Raw genomic sequence first — 18,166 nt, forward strand, 5'->3', positions numbered from 1 at the left:
AAAAAAAAATGCTGTAGCCTGTCTGGCTACAGCCTGAGCCAAGAATCTGATGTCCTGACAAAAGCATTGCCTCCAACGGTTTTAGAAAAGGAAGAACCCAGATAAAAATAAGCCTCTAGCAAATGGAGCCTGGACCAGAACCCATCCCCCCAAAATCTAATAAAAAACAAGTATTATCTCCAATGCACATCTCATTTCGGATACCTTAAAGACAAATTATCATTAAATCTTTTTAAAGAATTGTCTCAACTTTACTCCCCATCTCTCTGTAGTTTCTTATTACAATGGTAAAGAGGCAGGCGGGGGAGTAGATTGTTTTGTTTTGTTTTGGGTAAGGTTGCTTTCCGAGACAAATCCTGAGAGATAGACAGTAAACCCACCACGCCCTATGTGGCTGCTCAGGAAAGCCAGTTTCAGTAAAGAAGAAAAACCAACAAGGAAGCAGAAAACCTGCAAGGACCCATTTGCACTCAGATGTGTCAAGCTGGAAGGTTAGCACCAATCCTGAAAGTTGATTACAGGAAACAACTATCAACAGCCCAGTCAGAGACTATGGACTCCCGAATCTGGGTATCGCGTCTCCTGTGTTTGTCTTTTCCTCTAATCGCCTTTTTCTCTAGCCTGTTCCTGTGTCCTACCATGCAAGGAAGGCAGGGTTCCTGTTCCAAGCATGATTCAGTGAGACGTTAGACAATGCCTCCTCATTCGTGTCGTGGAGCCAGCCCCAACACTCAGAAGCCACTTCTCATGAACAGGCGTTATGAGGTGCATTCCCTAGTACCCCAGAGCAGGCAGCTTGGGTTTTTCTGCCATACTAAAGACATCGGCATTCCTCTTCCAAGGCTGCCAACGGTGGAAAGATTTTAGGGGCTCGGACACGTATCAGATTCCTTGAACTAGCCTGCAAATCCCAAATTTCTCAGATTCTCCGCTCTGTGAATAAGTTGATTACTAACTCTAGCACAGACAAATATATTCTGTATCTAAAGACCTATCTCCTTGAATTACCATGATAGGTGTTAAGATCCGTAAATATGCATACCTTCCAGCCAAGCAAAGGGGGAAAGCACAATTCCAAGCTTGAGAATGGCTGCATATCTAAAAGCTTTACATCTCTTACCCATTAAACAAGGAAGTGTCGTTAAAACTACTCTTTTGTTCAAAAGCATGCTTCTTGAACTTGCTGTGTTTGAACTCGTTTTTTTAAAACCTTCAATTCTTTTTGGTAAGGTTCAGTGTATCATGTCCACCAGTTATGGGAACATTGGTATATTGCACAAGCACATTGTCAAGTATCAGTACAAACATGTGATGGGAGCATATGGAGTAGGGTAGCCAGTCCCCAGGGTGGGCCCCTGGGATGCTTACCTGCTAGAATCCACTCCAGGAAACGCCACCCACCATGCTGTGGGGAAACGCACGCTGCATGTGAAGGGGGCCCCGTGGACAGCAGACAAGGGGAAGCAGATTCCCCCAGCCCCAGTCAAGCCACCAGATTACTGCAGCCTGGTCAACAACTGACTGCCACCTCATGAGACAAGGAGAGAAAGAGTCACCCGGCTATGCCCTCCCAAATTCCTGAGGCACACAAACCTGGGGACATAAGAAGTTATGACCATTGTTTTAAGCTACTCCATTTTGGGGGTGATTTGTGACACAGCCACAAATCAGTAGCTGAACACATGCATATATATATATCAAACACAGATTACCCAGAAAAAGACTCAGCTCCAACAGAAAAAAAATTTTTTCTCCAAGATGTCAGCCCTCCCATTAGATTGTTCAGTGGATCAGATAAAATAATCTCTTTAAAGTACCAAAAATTGAAAATGCATACATCAATTAAATGTTTCTTCTTAGAACCACCGTCCCTCTTCTTACAAAGCTCCTTTTTCTGATCATATTTCGATAAAGGTAATAGAGATGGTTGGTATGCCTCTCCAAATGTTTCCATAATGGTCACATGGCTACCAGCAACCCATGTGAGTTAGTTATGAAATTATGTGATATAATTTAATTGACAAAGAAATACGAATCAAGTTGAAACTATGTAGAGCATGACTTAATTTCAACTACAAAAGAAAGCATAACAACTTAACTGAGTTGAGGGAAAATTTTGAGCTACAATTTTAAATGGTCTAGCCAATATTTACATGGGAGAAGGGTTAAACTATTTTTTCTTTGTCCTATGCATGTACCAGAATGAATATTAAACACTACATTATAAATAAGTGTATACTGGATATGCCCAACCCTCTGAATGGTTAGGAAACATATTATTTCTCTGCCTATAAAGAGAGTCCTATGGGCCAGACAGCTGTACCGTGCTTCATGCTCCCAGTGTCGTTATATCTACGTCACGATGAAATTCGTATCATGTTAGCCAACCTCTCCTCTAGCCACATGTATCAAATTATACTCATGGAATCCAGTGTACGAGAGCTCACAGATAACTGGAATGATTCAGTTCATGAAATTATATGAGCAAATCCAATATTCAGGAGGCCTCTAAAGAGAACACAGCCTGTCATGCACAATAAAATGTACAGCAAAAATTAAGAACTTTCTCCCACTGTAGCAGGGAGTTTCCCAAGCCTTCTGTATTCTGGGTAACTAACCAAAGCATAAAATCTCTACTTTCCTAGCAGTCCTTTCTTCAACCGGACATTTCTCTACCCACAGCTAGAACCTCTGATTCCAAAGACCACTCATTTCACGAGGAAATATCCTGTAAAAAAATAAGGAGAAAATTTAGTCAGTGACTACCCCCACTTCCTTCTGCTTCTGGATTTTATTTTCGGCACCAAGGAAAAAGAAATGGCACACACTGACTTTTTTGTTTGGGGAGAGAGAGAGATTCTTCCCAGTCCATATAGCGAGTCCAAGGCAGGGCAAGAATTTGAACTTGTGACATCTGACACCACAGCTTACACCCTTTACCACTACTCTACATCCCTGGTCCTTTTTATAAATACAAGCAGCTGCCAACGACATCTGTTTTCAGTGCCTTTAAAACAAGCTATTTTATGATCTATCCCATGAGTCAGTACAGAGTGAATTTCCTGGGAAATCTGGGAATCCCACGTGTAGGTGTTTTATATATTATACAGAGTCCCTCAGGCATCATTCCAGAAACCTAACAAAGATGCTGGTGACACTGCCACACGTGAGGAATGTACAAAGAAATCCATCGACGGGGGCTTTTCCTGACACACAAGACTGTCATTGCAAATCCAAGTGCTTGTCTAATTCAACGACGGCAAGAGATTCTAAAACGCAGAGTGCCTTTTAAGGAAACGTTTGTAGTCAAGGGTTGGGATTCATGGATTGGCATGAAATCACGCAGCACGGAGACCAGTTTCATTGTCGTGCTAGCCCTTTGCATTCCAGCAGTATGTACAACATCATACATGTTCGTGATGAGTTTTAAGGTGAGAGACACAGTGTGACCGATTCAAAGTCAGAATCAATTTCTAAAACAAAAGTTACCCTATGGAAACGGATGGCAAATATGTAACTAGGGGAAAGTTAGCAATTTATACCTTGCCAAGTGAGCTAATGGCCAGCCGTCTACTGGAAACCCACATGGGTAGGGAAGAGTAAGCAATAAGTTCAATTGCTTTTGTGCTGGGGACGGGGCAATTCATTAGCGGAAGATTTACAGAAACTCATCATACACAGAAAAGAATTGGAATGAATGTAAGGAGTCAAGGCAATTGCTGAGGAATTGTCAAATTAACAAAATGCTGCATGGATGGAGGTGCCTGAGTGAGATCGGCACACCTCGGCATTAAATGGGAATGCTGTAACTGCTTGCCAGGGCAAAGCTCCTTAGCAGAAGAAGAATGATGATGATAATTTTAAAAACATCATCCTGGGCTTATGTACGTTTCTTGAAAAATCATCACTGGATAATACTGAACTATCATGAAGCACTACGGTAGATTATTGACCTCTCTGGTTTGGGGGTTTTTGTTGTTTCTCAAGATATCCAGTCTGCTATCCAAAAATTTAGTTTCGAATCTATAAAAAGAAAAGGTTATAGCTGCATGTCTAAAGGGCACTAATGCAGTTATCGCATTGTAACGTGATGAATCTGAAGGGTAGACAAGTTGACTGCATTACCGAAGGTCCTACTTTTCTTTGATTCACATCTTTGTTCATTTGTTCAGCAAATGCAAAATAAGCCAGCGATGATGCTGAGCAGGGGTTGTCTTGGCAACCACTTGAATGTCTTGGCTTTCAAGTTGTCTTGGTAAATTTAGTATTAGACCCAGGTCTTCTGACTCCTCATCGAAGATGCACAGAAAAAGATAGCGGTACCTATGTCCACTAGACCTGGTGACAGTCTGTCCCTGGAGACTATGTTAATACTTAATAACAATGTCTATGGCCAAAGCGCCATCACCAGAGCTGTCATTACAGAGGCCGAAAGGATTCAGACAGCCATGGGGAAGTCCAGTCATTCCAGAAACACGTAACAATGACGTCTGGAAAAGTGAAAGCTACGAGGTCTGACAATTAAGTGTGCGAACATGTTGCAACGATGCTGCTGACCTTTTTCTATACCAGAGGGATTATTCATCATGAATTTGTACCAACTGGACAGACAGTTAACCAAGCTTACTATTTGGAAGTGCTGAAAAGGCTGCGTGAAAAAGTTAGATGATCTGAACTTTTCACCAACAATTCATGGCTCTTGCATCACGACAATGCACCAGCTCACACAGCACTGTCTGTGGGGGAGTTTTTAGCCAGTAAACAAATAACTGTATTGGAACACCCTCCCTACTCACCTGATCTGGCCCCCAATGACTTCTTTCTTTACCCGAAGATAAAGGAAATATTGAAAGGCAGACATTTTGATGAGATTCAGGACATCAAGGGTAATATAACAACTTTTGATGGCCATTCCAGAAAAAGAGTTCCAAAATGGCTTTGAAGGGTGGACTAGACACTGGCATCAGTGCATAGCTTCCCAAGGGGAGTCCTTAGAAGGGGACTATAGTGATATTCAGCAATGAGGTATGTAGCACTTTTTCTAGGATGAGTTCTCAAACTTAATTGTCAGACATCATACGCCTCATTTTCGTCAAACAGATAGCACGTGGCATAGTAATCAATTATAACACCGTAAAGATGGCTTGAACGAGCCAAGGAAGCTGTGTTAGAGTGTTTCTGTTGCAGTTGTATGTCACTCCTCAGGCACTTTCCTCATCCTTTTTGACTCTGACCTTTGGGAGGACGGGGGTGAACAAGGCAATTAGTGGCAAAAGGAAAGGTGAAAATGGCCAATATTTGGACAGATCTGCAACGGTCCAAAAACTCTTGTTTCGGTAAAAACTCTTGTTAAAATGTAGCCACGTTGGCAGAACTGGGAATACGAACAGATGAGACCTTAAGGCTAACAACAGAGGAAGCACACACGAATGCCCTCATCGGAGACGTCACTGGTCTTACACACTAAAAGTTACACCAGCACAGACACGCAGACGGCACATACTGCAGAACACAGCCGGTGTGCCCCTGGCTTTTGAATGTTTTTTGACGCTCAAGCAGCCCATTGCACAAGCAGCGCATTCCAGCTGGGGTTCAGGGCACCACGACTCCCCTTTGGCATCCATATGCACGACACGTAAGAAGAAATGAGGCTAAAATATAGCCCTCACAACTCCATAGCTCATCGAATACAAGTAATGTTGAGGCATAAATATTTGCTCCTCGTTAACAGAGGTCATTCCTTCCTTTGTCACCAGTTGTTCTCTTCAGCATCCCTTTTCTGTGGGTCTGTGTTGGTCGAACTGCTTTAGTTTGTAAGCCCCTGACATGCAGAGATCAGCAACATCTATGAGTGGAAACAAGTGTGGGAGTAAAAAAAAATAAACTAAAAAATAGGTGGATGGAAATAATAAATTAGACATCTTGGGGATTTTTTAAAAAGTCATTGAAATTTAAAGACAGAATCTAATCTAAGTTGAACACAGCTACGAAAAGAAAACATGATTCGAAGATTGCATCAAGGAATCCACTGAGAACAGGACAGGGACGAGTTAAAAATTAGTTTAAGTGAAGGAACCTTAAGGGGCTCCAAACCCTATCACACTGGAATTTCAATAGAAGAAGAAGAAAAAAATGAAAAAACGGAAAAAAATCTTCCAATGAAAAAATGGAAAAAATCTTCCATGGCCCAGATTGCTCCTGAATCACCCTGGAACCCTTCATTGCTCAAGAAATGTCTTGAACTGAATAAACAGGGACTTTGTCAGTGTGATGTTCCATGTTCCTCTGCTCTTTCCTAAATGACTGGCCTCTACATCACTCCTTCAAATGTGCAAAGCATTCTTCGCACCCGGTATCTCACTCAGTCCTGCAAGCAGCCTTATCACCATGCTTACTTCTCACATGAGAAAACTAAAGTTCACAGAGACATGTACAAACTCCCCCACAATCCCACAGCTAGAGAAGAACAGAGCCAGCTTGGATGTGAGGCTTTTCAAATATCCCCACAAATTCTTTGATATGTCTCCCTTCCAAAGCCGGAAGCCAGTTCCTCTTCTTTGGAACGTTTTTTGACGCTCAAGCAGACCATTGCACAAGTCATTTGGGGAGGATGAGGCATTCTGTGAAAAGCCAGAGAAGAACCAAGGCCTCCTGCCAAAAGCCATGTGAGTCAGCCACCTCGCCATCCAATCCTCCAGCCTCAATTAAGGCTCAAGATGTCACCTAGGGTGACATCTAAATGCAGTCTGATGGAGACCTAGGGTCAGAACAACCCAGCTAAGTTGCTCCCAAACCCCTATCCCCAGAAACCATGAGATGAGAAATGTTTGTTGTTTTAAGGTGATGGGGGGTATTTGTTATGAAGCAATAGATAACTAATACACCAGGAAATAAATTCAGAGATCTTGACCCCAAAGCCTGTGCTCTTTTCTTTCATGCCATTTCTTTTTTTATAATTTCTTGTGCAAAATCAAAATATTTTGGCCTACCCAACTTATATTTCCTTAACCATCAGCTCAATCTTTGCCAATTAAATCACCTTTTTCTGTGCCTATTTATAGCAGTTCTTGCATTCTTGAAACACTGGTCTCCCCTCCAAGATTATAACGGCCATGAAAATAGGAGACAGACCAGTTTTGGTCAGCATTGCATCCCCAGAACCAAATTTAGTATTCAGTAGGTAACAAGTACTTGATAAAAACTTCTGGATGAATGAATGACCAAAATACATATGATATAACTAGTCTACCGGTGGAAATTTATTTATTTATTTTTATTTATTTATTTTTTTAAGAAATACCAAAGTTTATTGCAATGATCCTTAGAAAGAACTACCCACCTTGGAACAAAGCCACAGCCAATTGTTATGAGCCACGTCAGAGAGACAGCCGGGGTGTCACAGGAAACAGCTTTGGCGAGAAATGGGTCATGTGATCACTGGCATCTCTAGAGATTGGAAATTTATTCTTATTTTATGCCCACCAAGAGGGAACAGATTCTGTACCTAAGAAGGAGAGGGGGTTCTGTTGGAGTTATGATTTCTATTTAAGGTTGTTTTATTCTGATGAAGAAAATACTTTGCAGAGCAGAATATGTTACTGTTTTTCAACAAGATGTAAAAATCCCCAGGGCAAAATGAGTATATTTTCCTAATCAAAAGCATCTTTTCTGGTCTTCCATGAGTTCTTCCGCTTCCTGTTCCAGACCGACTGGAGGTTTTGGGCAGCAGGCCTCAGACAGGAGTGGCCAGGCCTGCCGCTGACCTCACCCCACCCCCAGCTGCAGAGAGGAGGGTCAGGAGGCCTTGGTTACACACAACATTTTTTCTGGGCAAGTTATTTGTTCGCACATGAACAGTAAATCAACATGCAGTAGTACTGTGCTGCAATGGCTTTTAACTTTGTGGGAAATGCCTAACCACCCAGATTTTATTTCACAGTCAGGGAAAAAAAATAATAATAATAATGTGTGAGGGAAACAAAATGCAGGAAACGTCTAGGAGACATGACTGAAATAAGAAACCCAAGGAACAAATAACGTTGCTATAGCCATGCAGCTTTGATCAAAGACCAAACGTTTTTATCGTAACCGCTAAAACGGGATGCGATGTCACATGTACATTTCTAACCCAATCCTCACTCCTGTCTTCAGGATTTATCATCTCATCCAGCGCTGCCCTCTAGAACTTTCTGCAGTGACAGAAATGCTCTGTGCTGGGGCCGGCCCGGTGGCTAAGGCGGTTAGAGCTCCATGCTCCTAACTCCGAAGGCTGCCGGTTCGATTCCCACATGGGCCAGTGGGCTCTCAACCACAAGGTTGCCGGTTCAATTCCTCGAGTCCCGCAAGGGATGGTGGGCTCTGCCCCCTGCAACTAAGATTGAACACAGCACCTTGAGCTGAGCTGCCGCTGAGCTCCCGGATGGCTCAGTTGGTTGGAGCGCATCCTCTCAACCACAAGGTTGCTGGTTCGACTCCCGCAAGGGATGGTGGGCTGCACCCCCTGCAACTAGCAGCGGCAACTGGACCTGGAGCTGAGCTGCGCCCTCCACAACTAAGATTGAAAGGACAACAACTTGACTTGGAAAAAAAGGCCTGGAAGTACACAGTGTTCCCCAATAAAGTCCTGTTCCCCTTCCCCAATAAAATAAAATAAAATAAAAATAAAAAGATAAAAAAACATTGCTCCTTTAAAAAAAAAAAAAGAAATGCTCTGTGCTGTTTCACGCGGCAGCCACGGGCCACATGTGGTTACTGAGCCCTGGAAATGTGGCTAGCGTGACTAAGAAGTGAATTTTTAACTTCATTTGCATTATGAATGCATTATTAATTATATTAACTTTAATTAATTTAAATTTAAATAGCCTCATGTGACTGGAAGCTATGAGATTGGGCAGCCCTGCGTCACCACTATTCCCCACAGAGTCTTGAAGCAGGGAAGCTCTCAAGCTACCAGAGCAATTTAGCTTAAGACAGACTGAAAAGCACTATAGTTTGCAAAGATAAACAGCAAGAAGCCAAAACTCAAAACTCTCCAGGTACTGTTAAAACACTGCGAGGGAACCCTACTGTTTTCCGGAGTTTCTTGCCATCCACTCCTAATGTGAGACGTGAGATAAGAAAGAGCAAAGAGGAAAGAACACCAGGGCTTTCCCACCGAAGTTCCTGTCCAATCGGAGAAGGAGACTTTGATCCCTTCCATAAAAGGGACCACCAGCACGCATCTTTGGGGTGAAACGGGGCAGCCCAGTGAGGCAAAGGGCTGCCTGGAATAGAAATGGTGTGAATTCGCAAAGGAGGTCTGGCTGGAAAACAACTAAGCCCTCAGAGAGTCCCTGAGTGACATGTCCAGGAAGCATATCGGCTTCATTGCTTGGTTGTCCTCTGCTCTGGGGACAAGTCCAAACTCTACAACCTCCCAAGGAAGCAGCAGCAGCCCCTACCCCACTTCCCCTCCTATAACCCGGTGGCCTAATTTCTCACTGCTCCCCAACCCAGACCTGACCACGGGTCCCTGGGAATTCCGTGTCTTCCCTAGCTCTTCCCTAGCTCGCTCCAGGGCTCCCTGAGCGCATGCACAGCTGTCCAACTCTGTCCAGGGGAGGCTGGGGAGCAACTGGAACCTCGCCCCTGCTGGTGGGAGTGTGACTGACACTACCCCTGGGGCAAAGGGTCTCTAGGTATCTGCTAAAACTGACCACTCCCCCTCCTGGGTAAACATAGATGCAACAAAAACGTGTACATCTTTTCACCAAAAGACTTGCATTTCAATCTCCACAGCAACACTGTCTGGAGGACCCTAAAACTGGAAATACCGGAAATCCCCACAACAAGAGAATGGTGACGGTGGTATATTCACACATGGGAATACTACACACTGATGACAAATGAACCATCGTGAAGGAACAGTGATCCGTGGACATCACGACGGGCTACAGCAGGTAAACATAAAAGAGCATCATTCTAGCTATCGTGCGAGATGGCTGCTTCCTGCGTTTTGCATCATTCCCTGCATAGAAAGCACAGCAAGGGGCACAATTACTTCATGCTGTTCAAAGTGGTGGAAACCGGTAGGGACTGGAAGCGAACAGGGGGAGAGGAGGGGTGTCAGGGTACCCGGAATGGTTCACCGATCTGGATGCTGATGAGGGGGGTGTGAGCTCAGTTGTAAAGTCAGCAAGCTGTCCACTGACGATCCATACATACACTTTCTGTATGTACTTTTCAGTAACGTCTTTAAGCTGTAACCATGCTCAAAAGTACAGCGCAAAACTCACCGCTTCCATGAACCATGAAAGTATCTTACAGCAGTCTCTCATTTTCTCATCATTGGAAAAAAATAAAAAAACGCGTATCATTTCGGGCACACACATTTTATTGTATCAGTCAGAATTTAAACACTGCTTTTTTTTTCAACCTCCCTCGCTGTTTGGCACAGTATTGGTCACGAAATAAGTATTTCATAAACTCTTTTAAGCCAAGCAGATCTTTTCTGCGCTTACTTAAAACTGCTTAAATGGCAAAGACAGGTATTATCTCATACTTTCTGTGAATTTTCAAACAGCTGAGTTCAGTTAAGCAAACATTTCCTCGCACATATAAAAATGGAAAACATTGCCACAAAAAAAAGACTCTGGAATTTTCCATCCACACAGCTGTTGCTACACAGCGTCTGTGGTATAACCTTCTCTTAGTGGAACTCACTCCCACAATCCCACACAAGAGAAATGATCTCATTCCATTGCAGTCCCAGCACGGCACTGGGGAAAGGCCTCAGAAATAATCAAAGAAAAAAGACTCCCCCAAAATGTGACGAGAAGCATGAGAACTGTTATGCTGTACTAGACCCAGATTTTAAAATGCATGGTAAACCCTATTTCCACGAGTTTCCAAATGACAGCTGACTCATTAGAGTGCTTACTCTTGCACTTATAAATTATAAGAACACACCGTGTTTCCCCAAAAATAAGACCTACCCAGAGAATCAGCTCTAATGTGTCTTTTGGAGCAAAAATTAATATAAGACCCAGTGTTATGTTATGTTATGTTATGTTATGTTGTTATGTTATGTTATGTTATGTTATGTTATATTATATCATATTACATTACATTACATACAACCCGGTCTCATATTATAGTAAAATAATAGCGGGTCTTATAGTATTAATTTTTGCTCCAAAAGACGCATTAGAGCTGATGGTCCAGCTGGGTTTTATTTTGGGGGAAACACAGTAGGACAAGGAAAGTAAATCCATAGACTAGGCCTTACATGACAGCACAGCTTTTACTTCACATGCACCCTCACCGTGACCTACATACCGGGAAGGGTTATCATTGCCAATTTGCATCAATTAGTGAGGAATTCTTTCTTTCACAGCATGTTCCTTTCTCCTTCCTTTCCAACTAAACGCTTGCCACAAAAAGGTTAGCCTCTGGAAATGTTTGTATTTGTTTTGTTTCATCAGCCCGTCAGAAAGAGGGAAAGCAACTTTGCAGAAATGAGAAAAAGACAGAGACTACGGATGTGCTTAAAACTTTCACCTCGGCTGTAAATAAACAGTTGCAAAGAATCTGCCCACATTCCTAGTTTCATGGGGGAAGTTCCATGCCACCGGACACAAGGTGGAGTCTGACATATTTACAAACGCCCAGAGGGAAAGCAGAACAGAACACCAAGCAGCTGCCTTCCTTAAAAAGACTCTCACCAAGCTTCCACGGAAACGCAAATACAGAATCCACAAAATCCAAAAAAACGACCAGTCCGGCTGAAGCTGGCTGGGGCTCTGTGGGTTAGGTTGACCTATGACCTTTCCCTTGGTAGCAACTACAAAATTCTTTATTCTTGGATTAAAGAACTTTCCAGAAATAAAGTTGTCATCTCAGTTCTAAGTTTCATTTCTACATCCAGACTCCCTCAGGGGCCCCAGTGGGCATTAGCCATTCAGGCTGCTTCCTTATGCGAGTCTTTTGTGGCAGCACCCAGAGACCAGTCCAGCTTCCCTTTCCCAGAAGCCCTTGCATCCCAATGGCTCTGTTGTAGGTGCCAATCCCTGGGGCATCATAGGACCAGCAGGCGTGAAAGGAGCTTCAGCTGGGGCCCAGCCCACCCACATGTCAGATACAAAAATGGCAGAGGGCTAAATTCCTCAATAGGCAATCAGGGTTCTGTCAAGCAGAGAAATGGGCTATCCCTGCTGCAAAGACAAAGCACAAATGTCTAATACATTGTGTACATGTAATGATTTATTTATTTTTGTTTTTTACATAAGCAGCCCTCTTGGTCATTTTACTTCTGTTAAGTCCCAAGAATTGTGGGTTTGGTTTTTTTTTTAATTAAAGTTTATTGAGGTGACAATGGTTAGTAAACATACACAGATTTCAGATGTACAATTCTGTAATACATCATCTGTAATATATATCCCATTGTGTGTTCATCACCCAGAGTCAGTTCTCCTTCCATCACCATATATTTGACCCCCTTTACCCTCATCTACACTCTGGTAAACGTAACGATTTAAAATGTTCAAAACCTAAAGGCACTGTGAAATACAGAGTAAAATTTTACTTCTCTAAAACCATATATCACCTCAAATTGTAGCTTCCTCAATTTTTAAGGACCATGGAAATTTTTCACCTCTTGGTTGTGCTGGTAGCTACAGGACTGTTCAAGTTGGTCAAAATTCATAGAACTATAGCCGAGTCTGCAGAATTTATATAAAGACCAGATAGCAAATATTTTTGACTTTGCAGACCAACAGTGTCACCACTACTCAAGTCTGCGGTTGCAACATGAAAGCAGTTACAGAAAATAATAAATGGGAATGGCTGTGTGCCAATAAAACTTTATTTACAAAAATACGCAGTGAGCCAGGTTAGACCCATGAGCTGTATGTAGAGTTTTTTCCCCTTATTTTTAATTTATTTTGTTATTTTTAATTTATTTTTAATTATAGTTGACATACTATAAGTGTACTATCAAGTGTACAACACGGTATTAGATATTTATATAACTTACAAAGCGTTCACCACAATAAGTCTAGTACCCATCTGTCACTGTACACAGTTATTATGATATAGGCTACGTGTAGTTTGAAGACTGCTGAACTACACACTTGAAAAAGAATGAATTTTACTACACGGGACTTGTATCTCAATATACAAACAGAAAACATATAGCAGAAAAAATATATACTCTAGGGGAAAAAAACCCTGTAGTTCCTTCGACTTATTTGAAATGAGATTTTATCAAGAGAATAGAGGTATTTCATTGTTAGGAAGAGGGATTTGCTGATGGTCACTGTGCTATGGATGAGCCAGGTTTACAGAAAGTTAAACAGGGAATTTTAAACTTGACTTTCGAAGGTTACACTGACCCTTGAACAACACACGTTTGAACTGCCTGGGTCCACTTATACGCGAGTATTTTCAATAAATACATACAGCACTGTAAATGTATTTTCCTTACGATCTTCTTCACAATAATTTCTTTTCTCTAGCTTACTTTAAGAAAACAGTCTGCTTTATATAGAGAGACAACATACAAAATATGTATCAGTCGACTTGTTATATTATCAGTGAGGCTTCCAGTTAACAATAGGCTATTAGTTACGTTTCGGAGGAGCCAAAAGTTATGCATGAATTTTCAGCTGTGTAGGGGGTCAGCATCCGTAACCCCCATGTTGTTCATGGGTCAACTGTATCTTATCCACTCACTTGAAAATTCATTGAGAAGCCGAGTACCTTACGTACCTCTGTCTGTGACAAAGTACTGCAGCTGGCTGTGCTCACGTCCACGCTCTGAGTGGTTTTCTCGGTTCAGTTTGGTTAAACGTGATGACTTTAAAAGTCACCGCCCTGCACTTCTAATTGTTTATGGCTTGCTTTTTTTATGACAGAGCAATTTTTGTCAGACATGGATTGTAAATAAGAGCCAGTCGTTTCTTCCCCTTCTCTCACTATTGGGGCCAACAAAGCATCCGTGAGACCGGAAAGCCACGAAAGTTGAAAGAGAAATCAAACTATTGGGAACCAGAACATGAACACTCTGAAGGGAGAAAAAAAATTTTTTTTTTTTTTTTTAAGCAGGAGAGTTCCAAATCAGCTGGCATTCAAACATCTAAATTTGAAGTAGGCCAGGTGATGTGTGTGGGGTGTCACTGGACGTGTGGAAACTCAGGTTGTAGAAAAAATATACAATCAGCCTCTAGCATCTGGATTCTTTAACGATGTACAATAGATTTTTTAAAAAATCAAAGTATTCATCTCATATTTGAGTCAGAAAAAAAAAATCAAAGGTAGCTAGTGTGCTGATCAGCTGGAATTTTCCATGAGGAAATTCCTTCCTGCACACAAACATCCATCCTTCGGGGCATGTGTGCTAAGGGGCAGATGTCACCCTGGGCACGGCTCCAGAAAGAGAAATAAGATGTGAACTGCCCTGAAACAGCTGAGGGTCCAATTAGGAAGACAGATGTACACACAAATTCTACGAAAATGTGTTGCGTTATAAGAGTCTCTAAATGCTTTCACAACTCCAGGCCAATTTAATTTATAAGAGGTGACATTAAATGTGGAAGCAATATTATTTTCCTTTGAAGCAATACTGCTAAGAAAACATGATCAAAAGAGTCGTGCAAGAGAAAAAAAATAGACACATAGTTCACTTTCCCCCTCTCCTAAGTCTTCTGTTACCACAGATAGTGGTACAGGATTTTGTTTTTAAAAAGCCAATAAAAGAGAGTGTTTATTTTTACTCAATGTGTGTGTGTGTTTGTTGTTTTTGCTAAATAACATGAGGTTAATATTACCAAGAGGGACTAGGAATAAAGTAAAGCTAAAAGGGACCATCAGAGTTCATTTTCGTAACAATCTGGTGCTAGCAACCATCAGAACATTTTAAAGACAGAATCTGATATGGTCGAAACAACCAAGAAGATAAACGAAGGTTGAAAACATAAAGTCACTTTTTCCATTGAGTAATTTCCTACAATCAGACATAAATATCCCCAGGACTCTCTGCCCTGGACATAGGATGGATACGTTGAGACTAGTTCCTACCACTGATTACGCAGTCTACAAGTTAATTTGGGGATGTGAGACTTTACATACGGGTTCCTCAAACTGGGAGGATTCTTCAGACGGATCACAAACCATTCTTGTCTCCGTGCAGATTGCCAGGCACCACTTCCCAGAGAATCTGGTTCAGGAGACTCACAGAGGATGAGGAATGTATTCCTTCATCCCACAAACTGTACTGGATTCCTACTACAGCCAGGAGGGGCCCGGAGCTGCAGAAGCAGTAACCTGCATTGTCACTAGTACTTCCGGTGACACTTCACCTGGAGGTTCCAACCTCACCACCTCTGACTCTTCAGGGTTCCCTTCAGAGACAAGAAGAATTTGGGATGGACCAAGACCTCTCAAGTGACAACAGAGGTGCTGCAACCGGTCTGGTCCATCTGTAATCATTCACCAGGCAAATCAAAATTTTTAGGAGAAGGGGGCACTTTTGTCACTAAATTTCATCAGTTCCATGGTTGCTTTTCCACTATTTATTTCCTCAAAAGGACGAACAGCTAATCCTATGTATCCAAAGATGCCAGTTTTCCCAAGTCAGCAGAATAATTGTATCAGGGTTTCTTTTTCCTTGCAAAATAGAATCTCATATACACAGCATAAGGCCCCTTTCACTGAGATCATTTGTCTTTTGACAAATTAAGGAATCTCAGACCCAAATACCTACAAGAAAACAGGCCTTACATGAGATCACATAACCATATTATTTGTTGAACCCATATATGCAAAAAAAACTATTTTGAAGAGAGCCATTAATTGATTGCGGTCTGTTTGATTTTGTAGTGGCAATTACACTATGTGTTTATTGCTTATCTCTGAGTAAACGACACTGGTTTACCTAAATAACGTAGCTGAAGGGGAGACCTGGCCATTGTCTAGTCCAGGGGTTGGCCTATTACAGCCTGCCACCTGTTTTTGTAAAAAAAAAAAAAAAAAAGTTCTGTTGCCTTTCTTGGAACACAGAATACAGACATGCCCATTTATTTAGGTATTGTTTATGATCACTTTACAGCTACAAAAGTGAGTTACGTCGTTGCCACAGAGACCACATGGCCCTCAAAGCCTGAAATATTTACAATCTGGCCCTTTGCCAAAGAACTTTGCCCACCCCCGATCTTGTCAGTCGAGACCCCCACAGTTAGAACTCAGCCCCAAAGGCCCCAAAGGGGCCAGATGGAAGAACAGGCTACATGTTGATGACAAAGCCATACAAACCGAGACAACGTGGAAGGAATTGCTATGCATGAAAGCAGTAAAAGAAACCACAGAGAAAAGACCTATAGATTTTTCTATATTTCGTTTAAATTTTTTTAATTTAAAAGTAGAAGGAAAAGCAGTGCCAACAAAAACTACGAAGAGGTTAACATGTTTACTATCTAAGGAACTCTCACAGATCGGTAGGAAAGCCACTTGACAACTCGAGGGAACACATTTAAAGGTATGGATACCAATTGCCACTTTACAGATGAGGAAATATACACAGCTGATAAAGCTATGAAAACATGCTCAACCCAACTAGTAAACCGAGAAATCAAAAGTACAGTGAAATACCATTTCAGACTGGCAAACAGTGAGTAACCCATTGAGTTGTTGCAAGTCTGTAATGCCAAGTCTGTAAACACAGGAGGTGCCCTTGAGCCCCCATCTTGGGAGGGCATTTTTTTTTTACGAGTTTCAGGTGTACAAAACAATGCACTAGACAGCTCACCCCTCACAAAGTGATAACTCCCCCATCTGTTGCCCCTCTCACATCGTAAATATCTACTACAATCCCATTGCCTCTATTCCCTGTGCTGCACTCCATATCCCATGACTATAGATATATTAAATTATAGTTGACATACAATATTATTCAGCTTCAGCTTCAGGTTTGGGAGGGCATTTGGCAACATCCATCAAAATTTTAAATGCACGTGACGTTTGACCCCACGATTAAAATTCTTGATGTTCACCCTAGCGGAGTCCTTGCAATTGTGTACAAGACTGTACGTTAAACAGAGTCTGGAAGCGCCGCACTGTAGAAACTGTGCCGCTGTTGTATAGGACAAAGCGGAAGTGAATGCATCAATGTTGAAAGCAACCCAAGGTCATTGTCACTCAAAAGAAGCAACATGCAAAGCAATGCAGACGTGGAGACACCACTGAGTTTCTTAAAAGTCATATCTCCAACTTACCATGGGTTGAATTGTGTCCCTCAAAAAAGACATGTCGGACTCCTAACCACCCCCCCAACCTCAGCATGTGACCTTATTTGGAAATAGGGTCTTTCCTGGGACAATCAAGTTAAACTGAGGTCCTTGGGATGGGCCCGAATCCAATATAAGTGGTGTCCTTATAAAAAGGGAATATTTGGACACATAGACAAACGCACATAGAGGGAAGACAACACCAAGACACATAGGGAGAAGGTAGCCAAGTGGCCACTGATGCATCTCTAAACCAAGGAACGCCAAATATTGACAGCCAACCACAGAAACCGGAAGAGGCAGGAAGAACCCTCCCCTAGAAACTTCAGAGGTAGCATGGCCCCAGCCACCTTGATTTCAGATCTCTGGCCCCCAGAACTTCAAGACAATACATTTCTATTGTTTTAAGCCACCCAGATTCTGGTACTTTGTTACAGCCACCCTAGGAAATTAATCGATAACCTATCACATCTCCCTGTAAACATCTAGTTGTTTCTGGAGGGTTTGTACACATAGACACTCATCTATGTAAATGCACGGAAAATGGCTGACAAGGTTATACACCAACCAGTAATGGGCGATTCCAGAAGGAATCTGCGAGTGACCTATGAGGGGGGGACCTTAACTTTCCAGACATTGTTTGAAAATGCAGCAGCCGACATGCATTAATGTAGTACTTACATTAATGTCATACACACCCAGTGCCCCTCCTTTGTCCTGGGACAAGCCCCCCTCTTCTGCTATGGCCTCCCTCCATTCTAACCATTTGGTTCCAACAAAGACATCGCCATTGATTGGCCCTGCAGGTGGGCTTTGGGACCAAGTTGGGGCCATTGGGTCTGACAGAATCCCTCTGTGTTGGCACAGCCTAAAACCTCAGCCTGGAACATGTGGCCGCCATATCCACT

Source organism: Rhinolophus sinicus, chromosome 18 (genome assembly GCF_057876585.1).
Source record: "Rhinolophus sinicus isolate RSI-liver-muscle chromosome 18, RSI-T2T, whole genome shotgun sequence".
Classification (NCBI taxonomy): Eukaryota; Metazoa; Chordata; class Mammalia; order Chiroptera; family Rhinolophidae; genus Rhinolophus; species Rhinolophus sinicus.